This window comes from Arachis ipaensis, chromosome B02 (genome assembly GCF_000816755.2).
Source record: "Arachis ipaensis cultivar K30076 chromosome B02, Araip1.1, whole genome shotgun sequence".
In the NCBI taxonomy this organism is placed as follows: domain Eukaryota; kingdom Viridiplantae; phylum Streptophyta; class Magnoliopsida; order Fabales; family Fabaceae; genus Arachis; species Arachis ipaensis.
Window position 1 is genome coordinate 29,906,294 of NC_029786.2, and position 13,203 is coordinate 29,919,496.

The 13,203-nt window shown below is 35.0% G+C and overlaps 1 long non-coding RNA gene across 1 annotated transcript; it reads left to right on the plus strand.

Moving 5' to 3' along the window:
- Positions 9,364–11,231, plus strand: LOC110267595. Its single transcript, XR_002355391.1, has 3 exons — positions 9,364–9,455; positions 9,568–9,682; positions 11,184–11,231. It is a non-coding gene; the product is annotated as an uncharacterized LOC110267595 (long non-coding RNA).

Below are 13,203 nucleotides of genomic sequence, written 5' to 3' on the forward strand. Positions count from 1 at the left end.
CGAGGCTTCATGCCTTGAGTGAAATAGCTGATTAACACTAGCCTGTCAATCATGTGATGGGGGCATGCATCCAGAAGGTTCTTAAAATGCTCCCAGTACTCATAGAGAGTTTCTGATTCACCTTGAACAATGCGTGAGATCTCTTTCCTTAGTCTGTCTGTAACTTCAGCTGGAAATTATTTTTCCAAAAATTCTCTTCTGAGCGTATCCCAGTTGGTAACAGTTGCTTCAGGTTGGGAGTAGTACCACTCCCTCACCTTTCCCTCAAGAGAAAATGGGAAGGCAGTTAACAGAATAGAAGTTTCATTTGCACCCTGACGCCTAATAGTAGAACAGGCTGTCTGAAAATCCCTGAGGTGCTTGATGGGCTCCTGAGTAGGTAAGCCATAAAACTTGGGCATTAAGTTGATTAGTGCAGTCTTCAGTTCAAAATCTGCAGCCAGAGTTGGATGATGCACTTGATACAGTTGCATTGTAAAATCTGGGGCTCTAACTTCCTGGAGAGTAATCCTCCTAGGTGCTGCCATTCTATCTACACGTGAATCAACTGAATCAGTAGTAAAGGAGCTTGTTTCGCTCTCAGATGGCGGTTCAGATTCACCCTCAGATGAGACTGGTGAATCGATCACAATCACTTCACCATCTTCAGAGGCTAACCGACGTCGAGCTCGCCTAATACATAAAATAGTTCTTTCAATTTCAGGATCAAATGCGGCTAAGCTCGGATCAGGCAGTGAACGCATCATTCAATGAAAGAAACATATAGCTCATGGTAATAAAATAAAAATAAAATATGCAAATAAAAAAATAAAAATATGTACACTAATTAATAATTTAGCACACAATTGCAACTCCCCAGCAACGGCGCCAAAAACTGGTGCGTGGCAGAAGTTAGGCCAATTAAGAGATTGTAATATAAGAACAGCGTTGCGAGTATAGCTCTTAACCAGCTAAAATTCGCCTCAACAATTTAGAAAGGTGTCACAAAAATTTAGAATAAAAATACTGGGAGTATGAGTTTGGATAATGAGTAATTAAATAATTGTAAATTAAAGCAATAAAAACTAAGAATGATTATTAATATTCTAGATAAAAAGCCTTGATTGGGGGAATGATTAATTGGAAGTTCTATCCTTGTTGGGGTCTCTTAAGTGTAGTATTAAAAAGGTTGTTGTTTTCACTTAGTTAACCCTTACTAAATAAAGGAAAGTCAAGTGATTGAGCTAACTCTTATTCGTACATCCTAGTCCTCTCCCTTGGGAAGGTCTAGCGTTAGTAAATACAGAACTAGCCAACAACTTCCAGTTTAATCAGCACTTAAGCCTTCCAACTCAAGTGTCTCCTTTTAATCAACCCCATGTCAAGTATGGAGTCTACTCCATTGACATGAATAAAACGCTAATAAAAATATAAGAAGAAGACATGATAAATTGAATAAAATAAAGCTTTAAAAATTAATTAAAGATAAAAGTAATCCTTTGCGCTAACAATCCATAAAAATAATCCAATTACTACTTTAAACAAGAATTAAGAATATGGAATAAATAAAAGATTAAGTAAGGAAACAAACTAGAATGGTATCTTCAACGGAGGTAGTGATTCTTCAATATCCAAAAGCAAAAGCAATAAACTGGGAATGTAAAGAGAAACTAGAGGGAGAGTAATTCCTCTCTAGATTCAGATCTAAAAACCTAAAAACTATCCTAATAAGATTATGTAAATGTATCTCTGTGTGTAAAAAGGTGTTGTGTAGAGTCTCTGCATGTTTCCTGGCTTTATTCTGGGTTTTATGGGCCTAAAACTGGGTCAAAACGCGGCCCAAAATCGCCCCCAGCATTTTCTGTTATTTCTGCAGATTGCGCAGGTCACGCGTACGCGTCGTCCACACGTTCTCGTCATTCAGTGATTTTCTTTGTCATGCGTACGCGTCATCCACGCGTTCGCGTCATTTGTGCAGACTCCAATCCACACGTACGCGTCAGGCACGCGCACGCGTCGCTGCAATTTTCTCCACTCCGCGCGCTCGCGTGAGCCATGCGCGCGCGTCGGTGTTCGCTGGTCATCTCCTTAGTTTCTTGTGTTCCTTCCATTTTTGCTAGCTTCCTCTTCATTCTCTTAGCCATTCCTGCCCTATAAAGCCTGAAACACTTAACACACGGATCACGGCCTTGAATGGTATAAAGGAGAATTAAAATACATAATTTAAAGTTCTTTAGGAAGCAAGTTTTCAACCATAAAACAATACTAGGAAGGGAAATGTAAAATTATGCAATTAGTATGAATAAGTGGGTGAAGACTTGATGAAACCACTCAATTAAACATAAGATAAACCATAAAATAGTGGTTTATCAGAGCACATATTAAAAAAGAAAAAAATCTGTTAATAGCTGCCTCTATGCTCTCATGATTGTATATTTTCATGAATCCACACACAAGAACAAGCTGGTGGATATAATTCTTGGACCACCGTGGTTGTAGCATTTAACTAGGGAGTTGCTAGTTTAGAGGATAGAATCTGAGATTAAGGACCATATGGTAACTCAACAGAATTTTTTCTTTAATTTCGGTGTATTTATTTTATATATATGATGTAAACTAATGTTTTACCTATTTTAGGGTCTCATGAAAAGAGCACAGCTGAAAGACAAATTGATGAAAATGAAGAAGGAAGAAAAGAAGGAGAAAAAGAAGAAGCCACAAAAGAAGAAGAACATTTCTTCAGAAAGTGATAGTGTTACTGACTCTGAGTCTAATTCTGAAAGCAATAAACTGGGAATGTAAAGAGAAACTAGAGGGAGAGTAATTCCTCTCTAGATTCAGATCTAAAAACCTAAAAACTATCCTAATAAGATTATGTAAATGTATCTCTGTGTGTAAAAAGGTGTTGTGTAGAGTCTCTGCATGTTTCCTGGCTTTATTCTGGGTTTTATGGGCCTAAAACTGGGTCAAAACGCGGCCCAAAATCGCCCCCAGCATTTTCTGTTATTTCTGCAGATTGCGCAGGTCACGCGTACGCGTCGTCCACACGTTCTCGTCATTCAGTGATTTTCTTTGTCATGCGTACGCGTCATCCACGCGTTCGCGTCATTTGTGCAGACTCCAATCCACACGTACGCGTCAGGCACGCGCACGCGTCGCTGCAATTTTCTCCACTCCGCGCGCTCGCGTGAGCCATGCGCGCGCGTCGGTGTTCGCTGGTCATCTCCTTAGTTTCTTGTGTTCCTTCCATTTTTGCTAGCTTCCTCTTCATTCTCTTAGCCATTCCTGCCCTATAAAGCCTGAAACACTTAACACACGGATCACGGCCTTGAATGGTATAAAGGAGAATTAAAATACATAATTTAAAGTTCTTTAGGAAGCAAGTTTTCAACCATAAAACAATACTAGGAAGGGAAATGTAAAATTATGCAATTAGTATGAATAAGTGGGTGAAGACTTGATGAAACCACTCAATTAAACATAAGATAAACCATAAAATAGTGGTTTATCAGAGCACATATTAAAAAAGAAAAAAATCTGTTAATAGCTGCCTCTATGCTCTCATGATTGTATATTTTCATGAATCCACACACAAGAACAAGCTGGTGGATATAATTCTTGGACCACCGTGGTTGTAGCATTTAACTAGGGAGTTGCTAGTTTAGAGGATAGAATCTGAGATTAAGGACCATATGGTAACTCAACAGAATTTTTTCTTTAATTTCGGTGTATTTATTTTATATATATGATGTAAACTAATGTTTTACCTATTTTAGGGTCTCATGAAAAGAGCACAGCTGAAAGACAAATTGATGAAAATGAAGAAGGAAGAAAAGAAGGAGAAAAAGAAGAAGCCACAAAAGAAGAAGAACATTTCTTCAGAAAGTGATAGTGTTACTGACTCTGAGTCTAATTCTGAACAAGACTTAGTGGAGGCACCAAAAACAAGAAAACAACCAACAAGAAAGACAAAAAAGTAAGTATTATTTTTCGATATATTTTATCATTTTTACTATATTTATTGCCTGATGATTGTTTGTTGTCCAGAATGGAATCCAAAAATAGGAAGCAAATTGTTCAGGATTCATCTTCCAAAAACCAAACTGAATCTGATGATGAGTAAGATTCAGAAATTATCATCGGAATGCTATATTTTCTATTTATATCAAAATTTTATTTATTAACAGAATGTTTTCAATTTATTGTCAGAAATGAAGAATTGGAGCAAATAACAAAAGGAAGATTGAAGAAAAAAGTTCACAATCCTGCAAAAAAGTATGCATTGTTTTCAGGTGTATTTTATCAATTTTGTTGTATTTATTTGCTTGATGATTCTTTTCTTTCCAGGATGTAATCTAAAACAAGAAAGCACATTATTGAGGATTCATCTTCTAAAAAAGAAACTGAATCTGATGATGAGTAAGATACATTGAAATGCGATCTTTTATTCATCAAAATTTTATTTGTTAACATAATTTTTTGTATGTACTGTCAGAACTGAATAAATACAACAAATAAGAGAAGCAAAAAATGAAGAAAATAAATGATAAGCCTGCACAAAAGTATGTTTTGTTTTTCGATGTAATTTGCTAAGTTTATTGTGTTTTATTTTCCTAATGATTATTTTCCTTTCCAGATTGCAAAAAAAAAAAAATCACAGATATACCAGAAGGTGGGCACCACTCCACAGAAGCTCACTATGATTCTTCGCAAACGTAAGATTCATTATGTGAAATCCTTTCTTTGCTAAAATTTTAGTGAATGTAATTAATTACTCTAGTTTTACTAAATAATGTTTATTTTGTCCTTAGAATGTCGCATGTAAATTTGGCAAGTGAAAATGATCCTGTGTTTCAAACACAGACAAGCTATCAAAGCAGTGTAAATAAGCCAAGTGATAACATATAATTTCTGTTTCTCTAACTATTTCCTTAATTCTTGTGTTACCATATTCTGCTTCTGATTCCATATATACATATTTTTTAGAAAAAAAGTCCTTTAATACTTTATTCAAGAAAAAAAAATAGGAAAAAAAAAGAAAAAAAAAACTGTAACTATGTAAGTTCTCATGAAACAGAAGTTGTGTTTCTATTGAATGCTTGAGGTGTGTTAGTGAGATGATTTCGGTGTATTTCAGGTTCAAGGAATAAGAAGAATCATTAAATGAACCAGCTCCTGTTTTAGAAGCAATAATAGGTAGTAATCCTCAAGAAAAAAAATTGTTCTTCAGAAAGAGACTTATTCTCAAGCAGGACCACTCGACATGTGAGTTTTTCAACTTATTTTCAATCTTATATTCTTTGAGTTAATCATTTTCACCTAAATGTTTACTCAATATTAACTTTTTACTTTTGTCTTCATTAGACTTCCACTTCAAATATTTGCACCTCCATAAGAAACAACAGCCTCAAGCCCTCTGCAAAAACAACTAACTGTTGCAAAGTCTCCCATTGAGGAATATACATAAGAAACTATTAATGCGTAAGGAATAATACTTTCGGTGTATTTGGTTTGTCTTTGGGTGTATATGTGCATGGTTTAATGAGTTACATGTCTTTTTGAAATAACAGTGTATTTGGTTCTTATTTCGATGTATTTGGTATGAATTGAGGTGCAATTGCTTTGTTTTTTTAATTTAATTCCTTTTCTATAATCCTGCAGTACTCCATAGCCTCATAAACCTGGTGAAAACACACCAACAGAGGAACATACTAAAGAACATCCTCAACAACCTCAACAAAAATCTAATGAGCTAGTAACTCCTTTTAAAGTGTAAGTTCTACACAATATAATTTTCTTTCAATATTTTCTATGTATTCTTATACTATTTTATTTGTCACTATGTAGTCATCCACCCTCTTAAGCCAATGCTGGATTAATGATGGTTACCAATGCAGCATCATTTCTAAAGCATGACATTCCTGCACCATCATTCGGCCTTGACTTTTCTAAATCGAGTGAGGAAGATACAATTACTTAGGAGGTTGAACCAGCAGTTGAAAAGGAAAAATCTTAAGAGAGCCCAATATTGGTTGAAGAATTAGAAGAGTTGGTGGAGCAGCTTACCGTGAGCTTTGTTAACAATTTCAAAACTCCTGTGAGGTGAAGCGAAATAACAGGCGACCTTAAGGAAAAATGCTTTCTCTGTGTCACAACTATCAAGACCTATGATGATACAAGCACTAATGAGTGGGACACAATATTCATCCTGAACCATGAATATCCGATTGAAATAACCAGAAGGCACTTTGGATCTTTATAAGCCAATATATATGTCAAAAATCTGGTAATCATAGATAACATTAATGATTTTCTTATGAGTTGTTGTGCCATATATGTAATAACTTTGGGTTTTTTGTTTTCCTAAGTTGTTTCTGCAATGTATCATATTCTGAACAAATAAAGAATTAAAAGATATGAAGAACAAATATACTATCTCCCCCTGATATTGTGGTAAGGTGTAGTAAATTCAAATTTTGGTATTTTGTTATAATTGTTTCTTTCGGTGTTATACAAATTCTGCAAAATTTGGCTTTGAGAAATCATCAAGGCAAGTTCAAACAACTAAAAACTAACAAGCCCTTTGATATTCAAGACTATAAGGACTTCATCCCATATTTAGACAAGAAAAAGTTTGTATCCCATCCATTTGTAAGTTTTCGTTTATAAAGTTTCTTAAACAATTCTTTCATTAGGTGCCAATTAAACTAAAAAATTGTTCTCTCTGGGAAAACTTCAGATATTTGCCCTAGTTTGCTATACGAAACATTGGTGGGTATGGATGGTGGAGGATAAAAAGAAGAAATTTCATGTCCTTGACCCATTTCACAAAAAATCTCCTTCGAAAGAAAGAACAACACTTAATAAATTTGTTGTAAGTTATTTCTGTTTTCTCTTTAAATTCTCTAGTTTCTGTCTATTATTAGCAATATAAAACTTCGGTGTAGTTCTGTTTGAAATAAGGTGGACTATTGGTTCATTTCGGTGTAATTTGGTATTAAATATAGTCTTTCTTATATTTTGCTTTTTTTGGTTTTTAGGACTTCATGATTTCAAGAATGAAGGTATTTGCCGAAGGACAACCTTTGATGGACAAGGATGATGAAATTGAAGCACCATACATTAACATCGCCAGGAAACATAACCAGTATAAATCTTTCTATCTGAGAAATTTTGTGTTTTCTCTTATTGTCCTATTTTATTTTGCTTATTTATTTTTGTTTTTAGCTTCTATTGTGCAATTTATGTGATGAAATGGCTTGAGATAATTGAACCAGGAAACATCAAAAAGAGAAAATATGTATGGAAGAACTGGACATAGGTAACTATCTTTAAAAATAAATAACTCTATATTACTAAGTTAACGGAGTTTAATAAAAGAAATTTCTTTAAATTGTAGGAAGAAGTGGATCATCTCAGAGTTGAATATGCTTCACTCATTCTATTTGATGAAATAAATCGACTCAGAGATAAAGCCATTCAAGAATGTGAAGCCATTAGACTGTACAAGCCATCTGCGGTATTAGAATCCTTATTGTGAATTGCATTCAGAAGATATCGACAGTAAATAGTTTGAATGTTGTACAATGTTAAAAATTGTGTACTAAATTATCTGTTTGAACACATACTTTCTATCTTTGTAAATATTTAATCCAAGCTTTTCATAATTTTTTTTTGCAAAAATAATCTTTTATGAAGCTATCTATATTGTATTGAAATGTTGTTAATCTAAATGAATCGAGGTTAAAAAAAATTTAGGAAAACAAGATTAAATTATTTAATACACTGAATTCCTTTACGAATACACCGAAAACTATTCAAAATACACCGAAAAATGTGTATACATATTTTTCTGAAAATTATAACCAGGAGATATGAAAATTCTGTAATTTGAATTGTTACTCTTCTTAAGTATTGAATTGTCTATGTATTTTATATTTAAAACAAACAAATCCCTTCAAATAGTTGAAGACACTAATTTCTAAACAAACAGCAACACGTCAAAATAGAACAAAACAAGAAAATATAAAAACAAAGAGCATGCAGAATACACAGAAATTGTTTCGCAGTACACCGAAATAGTGTCACACTACACCAGAAAAACTATCCTATGCTATTGAATCTATAAACTGATAATTCATAACATGTCCATGATAATGGCTGAAATTTGACTACACCACTGAACCCTGATAAAAAAGGTTAAACTGCAAAAAATAAATCATATATTATCACAACTATTAACATGCACAAATTCAATTTTTCGTATTTAAAAAACATCACTTTTACCTCGGTTAGATCTTTCTTTTTCTTTTCTTTAAAGCATTTGCAATCTATTTTTCAGTTTTTGACCCCAATCTCTTTTTTGGACGTCCTCTTGTTCTAATCCATGGAGGGCTTTGAAGTTCGTTAATATCTTCCAAGAAGCATCATGGTGAGATAACGAATATTTTCCTTTGCTTTTGGCTTTGTATTCTTGCATCTCATAGCATTATCGTAAGCGCGGTGTAGAATCACAGTCAACTCCTCAGATTCTGATGCAAATTCACAAATATTTTGTGATCAAAATACCAAATCATAAAATCTTCTGCTTCTTGGCTCCAATAGAGGCTTGTCGTGGTTGTTCTTGATATGTGTATGCCTCCTCTTTACGTTCTTGCTATAAGACCCATAATTTTCGAAAAAAAAATTATTATGAGTTAATTTCAATTTATTTATTCATTAAAGACTTTATTTTTAGAAATTATTTTATTAAAAGTAATTAAATCAAGGCACTAAATTGGGTTGGGTGATGCTGTTGGTGCTTGCGAGGAAGACGAAGAAAGCTTTTATTGTGGAAGGATTTAGTAGTTGCCTTTGATTATATATTATGAGATCTGAGAGAAAGAGAGCAGAAGAGGGAAGAGAGGGCTTGAGGAAGAGAAAGGGAGAAGAGGAAGGAACAGTGGCGCCGGAGGAAAGGGAGACCGCCGCTGCAACTGCGCGCCACCATCACGTCCTGTTGCTTGCGCTGCCACCGTCCAACTCGAGCCACCATCGCGCCGTTCATCACCATCGCAAGGAAGCTCAGAACCGAGGGAGAGAGTCGCGCGAGGAGAAGGAAGCGTTGCCGTCTGTGGAACCCGCGTCGTTGCCGTCGCCGTCGACGCAGATCTGACCAGAGGAGAAGAGGAAAACGCGACCAGAACGGGATGGAAGGGAAGGAAGCCACCTTCGCCGCCGTTGAGCCATCTCCGCCGCTGTTGCCGTCGGAAACCGCCACTGAAGCTTCTATTTTCTTGGTAAGCTCTTGTCCTGTTCTGGTTTATCTTCCTTATCCGTCGAAAATATGTTACCGTAAGGGTCGTCGCTTAAGTCGTATATGTTTGATAATGTTGTAGTGAGTTTTCCCCTGTGAGCTGAAGCTACTGCTGTTGGAGCTTGCCGGAGTTAATCGCTGAAGCTGCGGCTGCGCTGTACTTTAGTTCCTTGCTGGTACAGTAAGACGTTCTTGCTTTGAAACTCTTTTAGTCGATGTTCTATTATGTGGCTGAGGTTTTGCAATGTTATTTGTTATTTGATTGAGTTTCGGTTATTTCTTGTTGCGATTAGAGTGACTATGGTTGCTGCAAAAGTGGTTTGGAACTGCGGTTGTGGCTGCCGCCGTGATGAGCCGGGGGAAAAAGGGATTCAACACATTTAATTATGTGAATTGCGAATAATTGAGGTAGGGGTTTTTTCTTAAAACCTAATTTACATTACAGAGTTGTGATAAATAGATATTGATGCAAAAAGATATACTTCTGCGATTATATTTGTCTTGTGGATGTGATGGTTTGTTGAACTGAATTATTGGATGCTTGATTGCGTGAGGGGTGAATGGTTGTTGATAAAAACCGGTTTGAAAGGTTATTTACTTGATTTTGGAAATAATTTGAGATATAAAAATAAATTGATTCTGGGAGCGGTTTGATTTTGAGTTGGTATGATTTTATAAATGATTTAATATTTGAACTTATTTGATTTTAAAAAGAGTTTTATTGTTGGAGTTGGTTTGATTTGAAAATAATTTGATATTGGAACTGGTTCAACTCTGGAAAATATTTGAGATTTGGAAATGGTTGAGAAAAAGTTTGAGAAATATTTGGATGGGACCCGAAAAGGGTGGCAGTGTCTGAGTTTTAGAGGAGATGCTGTCGAAATTTTATAAAATTAGAAGTTTTATTTGAAGTAATTAATTAAAAAGATTTGTTTTTAAATATTATATGTTTTAAGATTGATTTATTTATCAAAGAAAGAATTATGTTTTGAATTGGGATTGTTAATGGACGGAATGGAAGGAAGGATGATGAGGATTTTCTTTGAAATATGGTTTTTGAATGAATTTGGAAATGAGATTTAGATTGATGAATGATTATGATGTTGAGAATGTTGAGATATCGATTGAGAATGTTGAGATATGATCTTTGAATTATTCATATGGCTTATGAATTTGAATTATCTGAGATACGAGGTTCCCTGGATAAAGTACCATGGCTTGCCACCACGTGTACCAGGTTAAGAACTCGATACTCTGTTGACCCTACGACGTAAGTGTGACCGAGCACTATATAAATTCCCGGGAATGTAACCCCCATTGAGCAATATTTATTATTTGAGAAAAAGCTATGCATAGACTCTTGGGGATGCACGTCGGGGGACAGTCTAAGTATTTTCAAACTTGTCGGGTTGGCTGGATAACTGACAGATGAGCCTCATCAGCCATAGGACATGCATGCATCATATGCATTTGTATGTTTTGTTTGGGTTTGAACTTGTTTTGGTTTGCCTAATTGATAAACTATTCTTAACTGCTACTTGAACTATTTGCTGTAACTGTTACCTAAACCTGTGCTTTCCTCGTCTTGCCTGTGTTTGTCCTGGCGTGCTACATTTGAGAATGAACTTTGGTGCTGAATTAATGATTGTGTTGTTTGATTGCGTGGTTGGTTTCTAATTGAGATTTTCTTATAAGAAAGAAAAGGTTTCGCATTTCTGAAAGATTAAACATTGTTTCTTTGAAAAGGTTTTGAACGATTACATATTGGTTTTTAAAAGATTCATAAGGCAATGATAATCACTGAGCTTGAAAACAGTTTTCTTATTAAATATCTTCTTATGACAACTTTGAAACTCCGTGGTGAGACCGTGTGGTTAGGTTCTCACCCCCTACAGCTTTACCTTTTCAGGAACCGGATGAAGAAGCATTAAGAAGAGTTATACTGCATTTGGTTTATATGTTGTTGTATTAATTAGATTATTTTCTTCCCTCGTTATTGTTATTACAAGTTTGTAAGAGGGATAGGAGTTGTATGTTTTATATGTATATTATATTATAAGATATTATGTAAGGAGTCTTGTATATGAATCTATGCCTACTTGTATTTTTCTTAAGATAAAGTATTTATTTTCGATTTTCAAAGGAATTAGCGATACGATGTCGAGTCACAGGCCCCTATTTTAATATTAAGTATATGAAGTTAGCCGTAACACTTCTTGTGATCAGAGTTGCGCAGCCGGAAGCGTGACATACCGATAGTGAGGATGTTACACTTACTCCATCGTTCCAATATATATATCTTGGTGACACTTTATTTACTTGCTCAAAGCTTAACCACTCAGAGAATGACGACACAATATCCCTCTTGACTCGAATAATAAGCACTGGCATTTAACTTGAGTTGAGATTGTGTCATATGTAACTGCAAACTTGTTGAATGTTGAGTTTGAAACCTATTCTACAACTTTATATACCGTATAACCTAGAACGAACTGAGTTATTCTTGTGATTCAATTCACCTTTCCTCTACATTGTGGTTGAACTTTCTTGAACTTCGTGCGAGTATACACATGTTGAAATTGAGTTTCTATCAAGGATTTTGTTGCACACAGTATGATGGTATGAAAATCTACAGCATCCAATTCTCTCTCTCTGCTCTCTACTTCCTAGGCAATTATCATACTATTTGACGAATTGTATAAGTGAGCTGTTGCGTGTAATAAACTTGTTTAAAAAAGAATGCATGCTCTTGCTCCTTTCTGTGCTTCTCATCCTAGGTCAGAAGTGGTGATCTAGATAAACTGGAATCCATAAATGACGATCTTCGTAAAGCTCTGAAAAATTCATAAAAATACTAAGTCAGAACCAAAAATACACTAAAAGACATACAGTTTGACACCTCTACTAGACACCACTATGCCGAAACACATAAAAATATCATTTAATCCTAATAAAGACACTATTACCTGAAAGCCACTTGTTGTCCCCAACACCGAACTTCATCAGAAAATCATTCTAATTCTTATCAAATGCATCTTTTGTAAGAGAGTTCCATACAATACTACTCATCTTCGATACAATTTCTTCCTGTCACTTGTAGCCATTTAATTTACTTGGGACCTTCTTCATGATATGCCAAATACACCACCGGTGAATTGTTGTGGGCATACAAGCCTCAATAGCCCTTTGCATTATGCACATTGATCGGTAAAAATTCCTTTTGGAGTATTGCCTCCCATGCAACGAAGCCAACATTCAAATAACCATTTGAATGATTGAATATCCTCGTTTTTCATCAAAGCACATGCCAGAAGTATTGACTGTCTGTGGTGATTCACCCCAACAAAAGAACAAAAAACCAAATTATACCTGAATACAATGACACAGAAACAAATCATATATACACTGAAACACTATTTATATACACCAAAAGTAGTTAAAAAAAATACATAAACTAGAACAGCAAATTACCTGTTTGTATTATAAGTGGTATCCAATAAAATAACATATCCAAAATACTCATAAGCAGCCCTGCTTCTTGCATCGACCCAAAAAGCAATCTTAATTGACTGATCAACCTCAAGTTCAAGCTTGAAAAAGAAATTCGGATTCTTTTCTTTCATTCTTGATAAGTATTTTCCAAATTCTTTTGCATCCTCAAGTTTCGAACATTCCGCACTTTTCTCGTGATATAATTTCTCACATCTTTTTCAATAAAACTTAATTCACAATGACCTTCTGCTGCTACAACATATGATTGATATATTTTGCTTGGTCTGATCCTGGATTTCTCGTTATTCTCAATTGTACGTCATATAGACATACTTAGTTCCCTGTGTTGTTTAAGCATCTCTGCTTGATTTCGACAGCACGGATGTGAATGATGCAACACAATCTTCGAGATGATCCAAACTCCAACATCCTTCAAT